Here is a 15658-nt window from a genome sequence, read left to right on the forward strand (position 1 = left end):
TAATCTGTCTAAGGTCATCTTCAACTTCAGTTATCAAATGAGAAATATTTTTACCTTCAACATATAATACGGTGTCATCCGCGAAAGACACTATTCTACCATGCAAATTTAGAAGGCATAATTCATTTATATATATCAGAAAAAGTGTGGGGCCAAGTACTGTTCCCTGAGGTATTCCTTTTTTTATTTCAAGGTAATCACTTTTTTCATTTTCTATATAGACTGCCTGTATTCGTCCATAACAGTACATCTCGAACCACCGCAATAGTTCACCACGAATTCCGGCATTCTCCATCTTATGTAATAAAAGAGATGGATCTACATTATCAAAAGCTCTTTTTAAATCGATAAAAACTGCTATTGAATAATTATTGTTGTTGAAGCTCTGGTTTAGATATTCATTCACTTTTGCGATTGCCATTTCAGTGCTTTTTCCTGTTTGAAAACCGTATTGATTCTCAGCAAAGAAGTTTATACGTTTCAAGTAACTAATCAATTTTGTTTTCATACTTTTCTCAACTATTTTTGAAAAAACCGGGAGTGCTGAAATAGGTCTATAATTTGCTAAAAGGTTTTTATCACCTTTTTTAAAAATTGGGTGCACGATGGAAACTTTGAGTTCGGGATAGAAAATTCCTTTTATTAGTGAAGTATTTATTAGGTATAGTAACAAGTCATTATGATATCTGGCTATGATTTTGATCATTTTTACTGTTATACCATCATATCCTGTCGCTTTATGTTCATTTAGTTCTGATATTATCTTGTGTAAATCATTGTTTCCAATGCCAGATATCATCATTGAAGATATCGATGCATTGCTATCACAGTTTCGAAAAGCACTTATATTGGAATCCTCACTATCTAAGTTTCGATTTATAAAATCTGCATTATATGAATATATGAGTAATTTTTTTTCCGATACTTTAATTTTCTACAAAAATGTTTTTAATTTTTGATCTTCAACTCCTTACATCAGATTTCGCCTTTAGTGAAAGTCCAGGTGCGGAACCCGCGATTGCGTAGTGGTAATGCTCTAAAAATACGATTTTCTAAGGTTTTCCAATTTTGAATTGACTTTTCCTTTGAAGAAAAGCTCTGGTTGCCACGACGGTCACACAGACCTACAACACAAATATGTACACATTAAATTTCAAATCCAAGCATTTTTTTACCAATTTGAAGGATAGATGCTGGGCCGCAACCAGGGACGGGAGTAGGCAGGTCTGGTCCCCCCACCTCGGAATTATGGGGTGCCGAATTCACACTGTGTAACTACTTCTTCTACATTACACGGGGGTGCCGAAATGCGTGCTTGCCCCATTTTAGAAAGTATCTAGTATGGTACCACTTATTGAACATAAAATACGCCAAATGCTGGGCACACACACACACACCAAGCACACTTTTAAGTTTCACCAATACCAATCGGGTGTGAAAATATGAGACAGTTAAGACAGATTCATTCTCGTCTTTGCCACGGTTGGGATCGGACGTGCCTTTATCGTGCTCCACTCGCCGACCAATAGCAGCAGTTTTATCTGGAACCGTTGCCGGTGGATTACCGAAGGATTATCCCGCGGTGCGCCCTTTTGTGTCCTTCTTTGTGTTATTCTTCGTTCTCGTGAGTTTACTTAGCGTGTTTTTTATTTTTGGGTCATATTCTGTGGTGTTTTCTTTACTTTTCTAGATTATGTGTTTCATTTACACTCCAGTTTGATTTTGTCACCGGATTTTTTGGACTGCACATCGTTAGATTTACGAGATAAGTGTTTTTTTAATTGCTCTCAATTGTTTTAATTTTCGTTGTGTATTTTCGACCGACTTGATTTTTTTTTCTCGCTCTAATTTCATTTTTCATTGTACTTTCACCAGGTTTGTGTTTTGCCCGCTTCTTTTTTGATATAAATTCGTGGGTTTTGTGGACGTTAGTGTTAGCGAACAGTATATACTTTTTCCCGGGTACTCTCATCGAGATAGTTAGATTAGATATATAGATTATACTTTACTTTTGTGCGTGTGTGTGTCGTATTCTTTATATACATATATATTTTCTTCTTCATGACTTAGTGTTGAGCATTTTTTTTACTTAATTTTTTCGTACAATCTTTTTAACGTATATTTCGCATTGTTATGTATTTTACGTTATTTGAATTTCCTGTTAACGTTTCCCATTTTCCTATTTTTTAGTATTGTTATCTAGTTTTAGCAATAGTATATAGTGAGGTATGCCTCAACCTCAACTAGTGTTGTGTAGAGCTTGCGACGGGAGGTTTCCCTGATCTAGGGGGATAGTAGCTGGTAGTTTCAAGTGTAAGGGGTGTTTGGATAGGGCAAGGTTGGAACTCGAGGTTGGAGCGTTACGGGAAAAACTTGGGGTTCTTGAGGTCCCGGTTATACCGGAGCCACTTGTCGCCCAGCCACCTGTTGATGAAGAAGCAATCTCTGTGTACGGTAAACAATGGTGTCACTAAAAACCAGTGTTGCCTGAGCAAAAGGCCTGTCAATCACCCCCCCCCCGCCAGGGTCACCCTAAGGGGTGGCACTTGAGACTTCGCACCCGTGTGGCAGGTGAGCTTGAGCCGCCCCTGTATAGAAGTGAATCCAGACTGAATGAGGCTTTTTGCATTGACGTCATAATCATCATCAGCATCACTTTGAGGGACATGACCCAGGCTCTGTCCTTTAGGGGATATAAGCCAGTTACCCCGACTTCGAGGGACAGGCACAGGATGATCCCCATAGAAATCAATGTTAAAATTGTCAATTTTAAAAACCGTAGAAATGCGGGAATTTAGTGGGGATTTCCGCCACACCAACAATTTAAAAAATTGAATTGAATTCCTTATTATCGAAATATTGAGTTCTTAGTCATACAAAGCCCAGAAAATTAAATATAAAATAATTAGCTGGACCTACTTTTGCGTTGGATATCCATGTAATACATACAATACATTGCTTCAATTTTTATTTATTTCTTCTTGAGTGTGAAAATTGAAGTTTATGTTCCCTTATTGCCTTTTAATATTAAACTGCATCAATTCATACATTTATATAGGTTAAGTTTTTTTAAAAAAACTTAATAAAAAAAAACGTATTAAAAAACTTAATAATGCTCGTAAATTACATTGAAATAATTCCGCAGCAAATGAAATAATTAGACAGACAGTTAGATAATTTGAACTTCAAAAAAGAAAAAGACAAATTGAAATATTTAGCACCAATTATATCAATGAAAAAAATCTATTTAATTTATTCATCTCTTTCAAGAGCTGAAGAAGTCGCCATGTTCGTTGCCTTGGCTACGGTTTGTATGTCCCTCAAAGAGGGAAATGTCACGTGCCAGAACCAGAATCAAAAGGTTAATACTCGTGACTGGCTCTATTTCGAGCCATTACCGAGAGTAAGGGCCGGGGCCCCATGTGTAGAGAAAGACAAGTAAGTAATGTTTGTGTAAAAATGAGTGCGTGTATGAATTGAGAAAAGTTGTCAAAATAGGGGTTTTTAAAGTTTAATGGTTCCTGGAATTCATTTAAATTTAATTTTACAACTGGTAAAATGCCGCCACTGCCTCAGTTGATTAGTATTATTAACTTTTGCTGTGAAGAAAGCTTGTCGGGCAACGTCTTGATGTTGTTGCTGCTCGTCTCGTATTGGTTGAGACGTGATGATGGTTTGCTATTGGTTGAAACCTGTAAAAAATACATTTCATACAATAAAAATAAATATTAGTGGCAAGGCACGATTATTTCCACAGAAATTTGTGAAGAAGACGATTTTTTTTTTGAAATTTTCTGAATATATTTTGATTTTTTTGAAGAGGGGTTTTTTGTTTTTGTTCTTTCTTGATACATAAAAAGATGGTGAATAAGAAAAAGAAGTAAAGATGAGATTTTCCGATTAAATAATGGATGTCCTGTATGTTTTTCAGAACATTTCCGACTTGATGAGCGAGGCCTAGTTTTTTATGAGAATATTGCCGGCTTAAACGAGAAATTTGTTGATCACGACTCGCCACTCTTTTCTCATGCTTATCGTCATAATGTCCTCGGAGCAGGACTTCGCGAACTCAAACATTTCGTATGTTGAGTTAATGCCAGCGTTGGATTCGGCTTGCGATGTGACCGATGATCTGGCGTCAGTGGTTGCGGATGCTGCCGTCATTTGCTACGGTCGCTTTGTCCGTGAGCGGGCTGCTAGCTGCGGTGGGCTTCGAGAGATTTTGGCCAGGATCCGTGGACGAGCTTGTGACTGTCGGTTGGGACATATTTTTAGCTGGTGGTGTCGCCGTTTTTTCACAACTCGGTAGACTGGTCGCTCGTTCGGAAGTCCGTAGACTTTGGCTCTGTTATCTCACTGGTTCTTTAGCTGTCGTTCAACTTGGCATTTTTTCTCGGTGTTTCCATTTTCGCGTACACTTCTTGGGATGAAGGTCTCGTTGGTGTTGAATTTTTTGACGAATCGAGTGGATTTTTTCCCGGAGATAGCTGGCGTCTTGCTTGGGCGTACCGTTGTAGGGTTTTCGGCACAGCTTTCTGACCACTTCTAGCACGCTGGTGCTTTCATCATAAAATATCGTCCCGACCGCATCCACCGCTGGCACCAGAGTACGGCAATGAGCACTTAACTTAACTAACAATTAAATCTAAGAATAAAAGTCCAATAAAAACTAAAATAACTATCTATCCGAACTCGCTCCTCAGAAAAACCCCAGGGCCAATAAAACCACGGCAAAAGCCTTAGTCTAATACAATAAAATATTTTAAAAAATATTAGGCCTATTTTTATACTATTTACACATAAAATACTATATATATATCTTTAAAAAATTTCTTGTGCTGTCGTTAGGAAGGAATTTTTTTCTTTTTCGACTTTTGTCTTAGCTCTTTGGATTTCCATAAGGGTAACGACCATTAACTGAAAGACCTCCCTGATTAGAACCAAAATTTTCTCCTCATTTACTTCGGCAAGTTTCTCTGAAACCTCCCTACTAAGTTCCCTCACTCCCACTTCGATGGGGGGTCTCTCCCTTGACGGCTCAGGACGCTCCAAACCATTTTTAATTTTACCCATAACTACTTCAGCGTAATTGGTATTTATCATCTTTTTCTTCGACTTCTTGTATTTACTATTCTCGAAAACCCAATTATCAAATCCTTTATCAAGATCTAACTCCTCTACCTCTAGGTCCACAGGGCCCAGGTGGGGTGCATTTCTCCCCTCACCAATTTTCACATGTACTTTCGGCTCTTGAAGCTTGTTAGGCCCAGAGGCCCTCGGACATCCTCCAAAATTTGCGGTGTGCGGTCCGCCACAACTAGCACACTTTGCTGGGTCCACCCCTTTCCGGATGTTACAATCGGATGAATTGTAACCACACATTTAACACATCGGGGGTCCCGGAAAAAACATTTGCCGTGTGAAACCAGGATTGGCATCGGTAACATTGGGGATCTCTCCCTTTTCCTCTGTAGGGCTCCACCCGTACACTGAGGAAATTCAACCACTCTTAGGGGTCCGCGGAAGCTCAACAAGCCATATGGGTAAGGGAGACCTTACTTTAGCCCCCTCGTTTGTCCTCACAGTATACATCTGTGACAATTTGACTATCTCAAAATCAAGGTCACCCAAATCTTCTTCCAGATCTTCCCTTCTAATTTTTTTTCCAGCCTTTTAATAACAACTTTCAAATTTCTTTCATTTCTGGCTGGGTTTCATTTTGACTGAATTTGAGGCCCTCACTTATCAGAAAATTCTTAACTGCCACAAAATCCACTATGTTTCGACATATCACGCTCACCCCCTGCAATGCAGCTCTTGCCCTAAATTTTTCTTTACAAATGGCATTTAGTTTCTTTTGCCAATACACTCCATATACCTTAATCAGTTATAATCAGTGGTGGGATCCATCCCCACCTTATAGGAGCTTCGATGACCAACTCCACCTCCAGGGTATAAACTAACACTAGTACTATCACTAGAATTTACACTATTGCTCATTGCTCAATACTCCAGAAAAACAGCGGCAGATACAAACGGGACTTACCCTATCCTGAGTGTCCGCTAGAAGTCCTTCGACACCAGCTACCGCAGAAACGCCATCAACAGCGATATTATGCGATACAAGGTAAACCTTATGACCCAGCATTCGTTGATTTCACATTGTCACCAGCATCTTCCTTTGATTGCATGTGCTATTTCCAATTCAACTTAGCTTCCAGAGCGCAGTCCATATGTCCATAAACATCTAGTTGAACCATAGCTCAGTCACGGAGCATTTTTTTCGACGTGTGTTCTCTCCGGGAGCATTCCCAATTCCGTTCACACACGTTGGGGGGGGGGGGTCCTTGTCACGGACGTTGGGGCATCGCTCTTCCGGATGGGAGGCGGTACATTTAATGCATATTTCCGGAAAGTTGCACTCGGTTGTTCTGTGAGACCATCGCTGGCATCTCTTGCACCTAGATGGCACCAGGAGGTTAGGTCGTCTACGGAATAATTCGACGGTTACTACAAGGTGACGAAGTGCGCGGAGATCCAGTATTTTTCGGGAAGCGACCTTGTCTGGGAGGGTCAGTTTTCACATAGCCAGTTTCCTCCTTTTATCGCTGCGCCTTTTGAATGAGAGCTGGCTAATATTTAAGATGTTATGTTCCAATTTTTCGATTTCTGTCTGTATGTCCAGTAACGATGTGACCGGGTCAAGTCCTCGTGGTACGACGTTTAGTACGCGTTCGTTACCAGGAGTAAACTTGGTAATTTCTACGTTGTTGTCATGTAGTATTTTGAGACCGGCGTGATGGTCAGGACTATCTGATACACATCTTTTTTTAATTTCACTGAAAATTCACTGGTGCAGATTTTCTCGATGGCCGCCCTGACCAGACTCAGAATTTTACGATGGTGTCTAGCCCTATGAATGAGGGCCATTAGCCCAGGGGCGTAGCCAGAAATTTCGTTCGGGGGGGGACCAAAGTGACAGAACAATGGATTTGGCCATCTTTTTCCCTTTTTTCGGTCATTTTCTCACATTTCGGGGGGGGGGGGACCAGACCCCCAAGTCCGCCCCCCCCGGCTACGCCCTTGCATTAGCCAACAAAAGGACTGGGGCCCCTTGAGGACCCCCGGTGAAGAGATAGACAAGTGAGTATCTGTATGTGTAAAGTGATGTGATTGTGTGTGTGGGGAAAGGGTGGCGATGCGCTCTTTTATATATATATATATATATTTTTTTTTTTAAAAAAGATCTCTTATAACTTAATGTATATAAGAGTGGTCACTGGTCAGCGATTTCAAAATTTCATAAATTCCTTGCCGTTGTAAGGACAAGTTACAATGCGACAGGTAAGATGGCGGCACAACCTCACGTGTTAGTTATTAAAAGCGAAGTGAGATAGCGAAGAGAGCTGTGAAGAAGAAGCGACATCTTGCTGATGATGGTGCAATGCGATTGGTTTATTCATGGCCATGCCATGATTGGTCGATGGTGAAGGGTGAGGAAGAGAAGGAGAGAGAGCGGGGAAAAAGTGTTAGTATGTTAGGGGGGGGAGAGAACACACGCCGCCAGACACCCATGGTGACGGTCACGCAAATCTTTTGCTCCCCATGCTAGCACAACCCTAGCTCTACGGGCCGTACTCAGTCGGACCCATGTAAATTTTTCTACCCTCAACTTTAGCAGTTCTTAACTTTTTCGTGTTATGGCCCACTCAAACGATATGGATATTATCCCAGTTTGTTTCTTTCACGATATAGTGGCAAAACCAGACAACTTTGGTTGGCACAAACTGGTGGAGGAATTCAAATCGCAGAAGACTATAACAGAACATGTCCAGTCAATGAAAAATTTCTTCGAAAGCATCGGAGACGACTATAGCTCTCTACTAAAAGCTAACAACACGTCATCCAAAGCGTGTAACAAGGGTCTAACCTTTCAGAACGCCTTCATTGACTTCGGGAAAATCAAGGAAACAGAGGAGCCAAAAGAGATCAAACGACTGCAGTATCTCACGGAAGGAGGTATAAAATATCTCATCAACTTCCCAAGCTCGTGTTTCTACGATGAGTACCCTGGACTGGCTAAGATGAAAAGAAACGAAATCAGGAAAAACCTGGAAAACCTTGGGACAAAAAAGCTGTCATTCACCTTGAACAGCGAAAGCCAAAACACCACTGGCCCAAATAACCCAGCTGGATTCGTAACACTTGACGAAACTTATTCATCCAAAACTGAATCGGGAAACTCAACCCCCAGGATCTCTCCAGGAAAAGTAGATTCCGGAATTGCTCAAGAATTTATCCCAACGGTCGTATTCACAAATTCAACTTCAGGAAAAGACCCAGAATCCACCGCGACAGGCAGCGTTCCTTCAAACGAAACGGCGAAAAAGGACCAATCAAAAAGCGTCCCAGTGCAAGCCACCACGCCTCCCATGGTGAGTGACAGCCAGCCGGTGCCGACGGAGGAAACGCTCTGCCTAGCCGTATGCGCTTCGGGCAAAGACCGATGGTTTCAGATCGCGGATCCCCTTCGCGAAATTTGTGAGGAGAATTTTTCAGTGAAACTAGAAGGCGAATCCTACAAGATTAAGTTTCACAGCAAAACGGATTACGACCTAGCCGTAAATTTTCTTCGCAAACAACAAGTCGAAATTGTGCATTTCTCCAACCGTAATAACGAGAACTTTAGTGTCGTGCTAAAAGGCCTTAGCACCCATACGCCGACAAAAGACATACAAACCGAACTAGAAAAACTCGGATACAACGTCGTTGGCATCTCCCAACTCAAATCAAGGCGAAAATCGGCGCGAGGAAAGAAAATTCCGCTCTGGAAAATTACTCTCCCCCGTGACCATTCGTCCCGCCAAATCACCGATCTCAAAGTGCTGAAATACATCTCAGTAAGTTTCGCACCCTTTAGACGAAACCCAAATCGGCCGAACCCCAAAAGGTGTACCCGATGCCAGCGCTGGACTCACCGAGCGGACGCCTGCACGTTCGAAGAAAGGTGCATCAAATGTACGGGACAACATAATGGTCAGCCGTGCCCGAAAGTTCGCGGAAAAGATCAGCCATTCTGCGTAAATTGCAATTCTGAAGGACACCCAGCGAGTTTTAAAAAATGCAGTGCATTCTTAGCCGAACTCCGGAAACTGAAGTCGGGAAACACAAGCCCGGAAAAATTGAACACCAACCGTTCGTCACCACAGAACGCAAAGCCGACGGCCAAAAGCACCGACTTCATTCCCAGGAGTGTCCTGAACAAAGACAGCAGTACTGGTGTAAAATCAACCCCGCGGAAAAGAATATCAATTCCATCGATAAATCAACCGAACTTTTAAAAATCGAGCCAAACAACACCGGCGAAAATCGACAAGTCCAACGTGAAAAGTGGGCCCAGCAGAAACACAAGTCCAATCTCTACGGACTTCCGCTCACCTATTTCCCGAAGCCTATAGCCGAAAGCAGCCCAGTCACCGAGCAGCAGTCAAGAGATGCCGCACCCTCGCCGGCGCGATCAGCCGCGCTGAACTTTCTGGACCGTCAACGGATGACTCGGCAGAATGCTCAAATTCGACATATTACGTCTTCGAATTCGCGAAAATATGCTTCGAGGACATTTTAAAACTGAAAACAAAAAAAGAGAGGCAAGCCGTCTTTGAGAGATTTCTCGCGGAAGCAGGAAATATTCTAGAAAAAAAAGATTAGGCCTCCCTCTGAATTTCTCGTAAATTCACTATTTAATCGGATACTTCTTGATCTTTTTTCTTTTTCCTTTCCCCATCTTTTTTCTGTCCAAAAAACCAAAAAAATCGTTCTTCAAAAAAACTTAAAAATTTTTTCGTGCCTTCAAAAAAAAAAAAAAATCGTGTTCGTAATTCTCTTCTCTTAATCGTTGTTTCTATGTTTTTTTCCCAGCTTTCATGCATAACCGTACTAATACTTTCTCTTTTTTTCATCATTGCCTTCTAACATTTATTTTTGTGCATGAAATATGTATTTTTACAGGTTCCAGCCAATAGGGAACTGAGTTAGCGTCTCAACCAATGAGAAACGCCAAGGACGACATCAAAGCGTCGCCCGACCGGGCTTCTTCACAAGCGAAGCTAATAATAATAATACTAATAACGTAAGGCAGTGGTGGCATTTTACCGGCAAAAAATTCTTTAATTTTAATATTAATAGTCGACAGACCATTTTGTGACCATTGATTTTTCAAAAGAGGAATTATTCCCAAACCTTCCCTTCTCATACATGCACTTTCACAACTACACATACATTACTCCCTTGTCTGTCCCTTCATCGGGGGTCCCCAAGGGGCCCCAGCCCTTATGTTGGCTAATGGCCCGATTTAAGGGCCAGTCACCATCGTAAAATTTTAAGTCTGGTCTGGTCTGGACCAGACCAGACCAGAATTAAACTTTTCCTCCCGGGCCTGGCTCAATGGAGCCAACTGCGGGCTTACAAATTGTAGCCACGGGGGCTACGTGTGAAGAAAAAGACAAGAGAGTATGTGTAAAAAAGTGCATGTGTAGTAAGAAAGTTTGTCAAGATTGGGATTTGGTCATAAAAATTAACGACTGGTCTGGTAACACGCCTGCAGGTAGAATGCGCCACAACCTTCTGCTAGTATTGTTAACAAGTAGAAGAAGACAGAGAAGTGAGCTGTGAAGACGAGGAGACCATTTTTGTAGATTTTTTTTTTTTTTTTTTGAATTTTTCTGAAGATACGTCAACTTCTGCTTTTCCAGTGGTGTAGTGGTCTGGTCTGACCAGACCAGAATTAAACTTTTATCTCCCGGGCCTGGTTCAAGGGAACCATCTGCGGGCTTACAAACTGTAGCCACGGGGACTACGTGTGAAGAGAAAGACAAGGGAGTATGTGTAAATTAAAAGTGCATGTGTAATGGAAAGTTGTCAAAATTGGGAAAAACGATGAGGTCATGGTCCTGTTTAAATTAATATTAAATTTAAACGAATTTTGCAGGTAAAATGCTGGCATCAACCTTCGTGTGTTAGTTCTATTACGATTATGTTCCGCTGTGAAGAAGACGGTGATGCGACAAGGTATCTTCGCTATCTGCTCGCACGGGATTGGCTCGTGCGGTCTCGATCCCTGGTTGGCTGGATCTGTAATCGATATAGATTAGTCACAAGAAGAGAAAATTCAGAGATAGAATTAGTATGTTATTTTACAAAGTCCAGAAAATGGTAGGAGAAGTCAAAATAAAATAAAAAATACAATTTTTTTTTTCCACAATTTTTTAAGTTTTTTTGAAGAAGGGTTTTTTGGTTTTTTATAGAAAAGATGGGTGAAAGGAAATTAGAAAAGTTGAGAATTTTCCTGAAATAAAAATATGAGAGCATGAAAATCTAGTCTTTCACCAAGATATTTCCTGCATCGACTAGAAATTTATCGATGATGGCTCTCCTGTCTTTTCGAGAGTTCATTTTCATGATATCCTCGAAGCAAGCCTTGGCAAATTCGAACATCTCGAAAGTCGAGTTATTGCTGCGTATCGAGTCCGAGTCCGATGAGTCCGCATAGTTGTCTGCGGGAGAAGCCGTGGGTGTCTCGGCATGGTGATCGGAAGAGCTCGTGGGCATCTGGCTGTTCGAGGCTGCTGACTCGCGAGAATTTGCCAAGTTTTTGCAGAAGTCCGTAGATGATCTCAAGTCCGTAGGGTGGGACTTCGAAAATTTCTCGGGTCGTTTCTCTTGAATTTTGTCAGAGATTTTCACCGCTTGTTTTTCCAAGTTTTCCACCAAGTCGGTAGATCGTGGAGCACTATAGTCCGTAGGGTTGGACTTAGCTTTTTTCGCCGTGTTTTTCGGGCGGTTTCCATCGTTTTTTGTCTCGATGTTGGCTTGCTCCAGGGTCTTCCCAGACAAGTTTTTTCTGCTGGACTCTGCACTTTTGTCACTGGTGCTTGGACGGGAGTTGTGAAATCTCTCCCAGACTGCACGGGGGAGGAACGTTGTGTGTCCGTAATTTTTTGTAGATTTGGAGACGGTTAAGTTTGGGATATGATCCTTTGGCACATGTTGTCCGCGCTCTTTAGCCGAATTTTGGGCATCAGCTTTTAGTTTTTTTGCCGCTTCCTTGAAGGCAACACAGTTCCTATAAGAAGCCGGGTGATGTTTCCCGCAATTAACACACACTGGCGGGTCTTTCCCGGTCACATTTTTACACGGGACGTCTGGGTGAGATTCCGTACATTTGATGCACCGCTTTGGGAAACTACATTCTTTCACTGAATGTGTCCATCGTTGGCACTTAATGCACCTTTTGGGCTCAGGAGGTCTGGGCCTTTTTTTGAAGGGGAGCACTGAAATGATAACGTGTCGTAACCGTTGGAGCTCGGAAAATCTGCTAGATTCGTCCTTGGGGACCGAGACCTTCCAAAGAGCGAGCTTTTTACGACTCCGTCGCTGTGATGTGAGCTGAAAAATATTTGCGATGTTGAAACCCTGACTTTCAAGTTCTTTTTTGATATCTGTTACTTCAGAGGCAGCATCTAGGCCTTTGAGCACAAAGTTGGCTGTGCACTGTTTCTCCTGCGTGAAGTTCAGTATCTCTATTTTGTTTTTTTGACAGAGCGCTAAGACGGCATCATGATCGTCAGGAGTTCGCAAGAAAATTTTGAAGCTGTGGATTTGGATTTTAACGTCGAACTCTTCTTTGCAGACCCTCTCAATAGATGGCGCTAACCGGAACCAGTTACCATCATTTCGAATTTCTACTGGGAAAGATTTCGCCGTGCGTCCGCGAACTTCCAAGGCCGTAGGCGAGTCCTCGTCGGGGCATCCATGGCGCGGTTGGTCGGTTTGAATCTCCGGGGCGGATCTTTCCAGAGTTTCCTCGTACTCGTTCCGCTGCCGCAGTGACTTTCCCCGGTCCTTACTACGCATGGCCGCCGCCTGGCTGGTCCCGTTCCTCTCGTCCGAGGTGGGCGGAGCTTCGACGTTGCAACTCTGGTTTGATTGGTTGCTTGTTTGCATCGTCAGGGAAGGTGCGATGCTTTTCTGAGAACTTTTTGGCTGTTCTCCTGTTTCCCTGGGGGGCTCCTTAGCGTCCTTTTTTTCCCGAACTTTTGTCCCCGGTCTCTTTTCCTGGACTATCAGGATCTGTTTGCATACTAGTGTGTCAGCATGGCTAATGAGGGATTTTTCGTTGCGGAGGTTGCATCCACCAACCTCAAGAAGTTGTTGGAACTCATTCCAAAGAGCCGAGTCAGCTATGCTTGGCTGAGATGCAATAAGTTTCCGCTTCTGGTTCACCAAGATGCCACGAAGGATCACTTCACCACGGCAGGTCTGGTGTAGTTTGGAATCTTTCTTCATATTTTGGAAGTTGAAGAATAGCTGCTTGGAGAATTTAAGCAGTTCTCTGACAGCGTCGGCAAGCCTGGCGTCGTCAGAGTTCCCCTTGGTTAGCAGGGTTATATCATTCCATCTCCAGTTTTTGGCATCCTTCATAACATCGTGCAAGAAGCATCGAAATATTGGGTTGGATTTAGATTTAGACATTTTTAGAAGAAGCTGTTGACTATTAGAAGCACTATTATTTCATTACGAGATTAAATTAATACGGGTAGGTTAGGCACCGACTGGGTACGGGCCGTTGTGCTAAGGTTAGGCTAGCATTATTGGGAGCAAGGAAATCATGCGTCCGTTCCCCACGGAGTCTGGGGTGATGTGTGAATTTGTGTTGTGTTGTTTTGTGTTGGTCTGGTCTGGTCTCGTCGGATTTTCACGGGGCAGTGGTTAGGGATCGAAGCCGTTGAGCTTGGCCCGTCAAATCACTCGACCGGGGTGGTCACTTCGCTGGTGTCGACTCGCGATTGGTCGGTCGTTAGTCCGTCGATTGGGTGGGCGGTGCGTGTTCCTTCGTGGGTTTCGTTTGCATCCGGCGACTTTTTGAAGATTAATTCTCGGATTAATGAAATCTCGATTTCTGGAACGGTATTTTTTCCTGGAGAAATCCTGGAATCGGAAAGATTTGATGGTGTTTCGTCAATTCTTATGAAGCTTGGGTTTACGGTGGAGTTGTGTGTGGATGAACTTTCCTTGTCGGGCTCGGTTGCTAACTGTGTCAGCTTCTCGATCATCCTTTTTTTTTTTAATCCTGATTTTTTCAAGACAACCGGATCTATTAATCCTTCTTGGCTGTAGAATTTTTCCATTGCTTTTTGATGTCTGTCGTCGGGTTCTGTGTCTTTCGGCTAGGTCCGGGTCGGTCTCGAAGCAGCATTTGTTTGTTGATTCGAGGAGTTGCCTTGTCAGTCGAAATATTTTTGGGTAGGTCCTTTTACATTCTTCGGGAGAGCGAATGCTGACGAACGAGGCCGTCATGTAGAGCTTTTGAAATATGTGCACATATCTTGTGCACAGGATGTACGGTCTGTTGCTGTTTTGTCGTTTCTTGGGTGGGCAGACTTGTACTAAAGAAAGAGGAAAATATCACGTGATATATCCAAAAAGCTTCATATAAAGATCGTAACGCGGTTTCACGCACTCACTGCCATCTATCGGGGTGAAATGAATCGATGACATAAAAGTTTTTAAATATGTTTTAACCTGGTGACCATACGTCCCGTATTTCCTAGGATAGCCTCGGGGTTGTTTTTTTCTGTTTTCCTTGTCACCCCGATTTTCTTGTAAAAATGCACCGGTTTTTAAACAGCGTTTACTTGAATACTTGAATTTGTTATGTTCATCAAATATGTAGGAACAGGTAGTTTTCATAACTCAATAACTATAAGTTAACGAGTTGAAATTATTTCCAGTGATACGTTACCGCTAAAGTGCAGAAATCAGTTATTCTACATATTATCTAGGTATTAGCTAGGTAATGCGCACATTAACGGCTAGAAGCAATTCAGTTAATCCTGCAGATTAGCTAAGCAATGTGCATATTAACAGTTTTCGAGATAACTATTTTTAGCGCGGTAACATATATACATGCATATATATATATTTGTATTTTCTTTGGATATTATACGTATAGGTTAAATACTTGAATTGTCAAAGGATTTTGAAATATTTAGTGGAGACAGTATTTCTCAACATACATAAACCTTACAGAGTAGAATGCTTTATCAACACTTTTTATTTATTTATGTGTAGTAGCCTGCTGCCTTTCACATTTGACAGGCAGCTGTGAATAAGTTATTTCATTTAACAGATTTTATTCAACATCTTCTGCGTTGACAGTTGATTGATTTTCTTGAATAAAACGTAGGCATGGCCTGTGAATTTCACCGAAAATCCTTTTTTTACCCCTTATTTTGCAAAATAAGCACATTCAGAGCACAAAGTGAAACTGTAAACAAACATGTAAAAATGTTCCGGCAGCAGTCTCTTCATTTGACGGACAAGGTTGGGGGGGATGGAAAAAATAAATTTGAATCGATTAATGAGAAAAAAAAATCGAAATTCTCGAATAAACACAAACGAACTTATTTTGAAAATCTTTTCAAACTTGGGATTAAAAACAGCTATTTGTGTGGTATTTTAGAAAATTTTGGTTAGTTTTGCGCCTTAATTGGAAATTTTTCCGAAATTTGTCTACTTTTTGGTGACAATTAGTGATGTCCCGTATTTTCTCATATTTGCGAACCAAAAATTAACCGTTTTTTTCACGAAGAAATATGGT

The sequence above is a fragment of the Pholcus phalangioides genome, unplaced genomic scaffold (genome assembly GCF_987345545.1).
Source record: "Pholcus phalangioides strain wild (caught in Gottingen) unplaced genomic scaffold, Ppha-v1.0 ptg000017l_1, whole genome shotgun sequence".
Taxonomy (NCBI): domain Eukaryota; kingdom Metazoa; phylum Arthropoda; class Arachnida; order Araneae; family Pholcidae; genus Pholcus; species Pholcus phalangioides.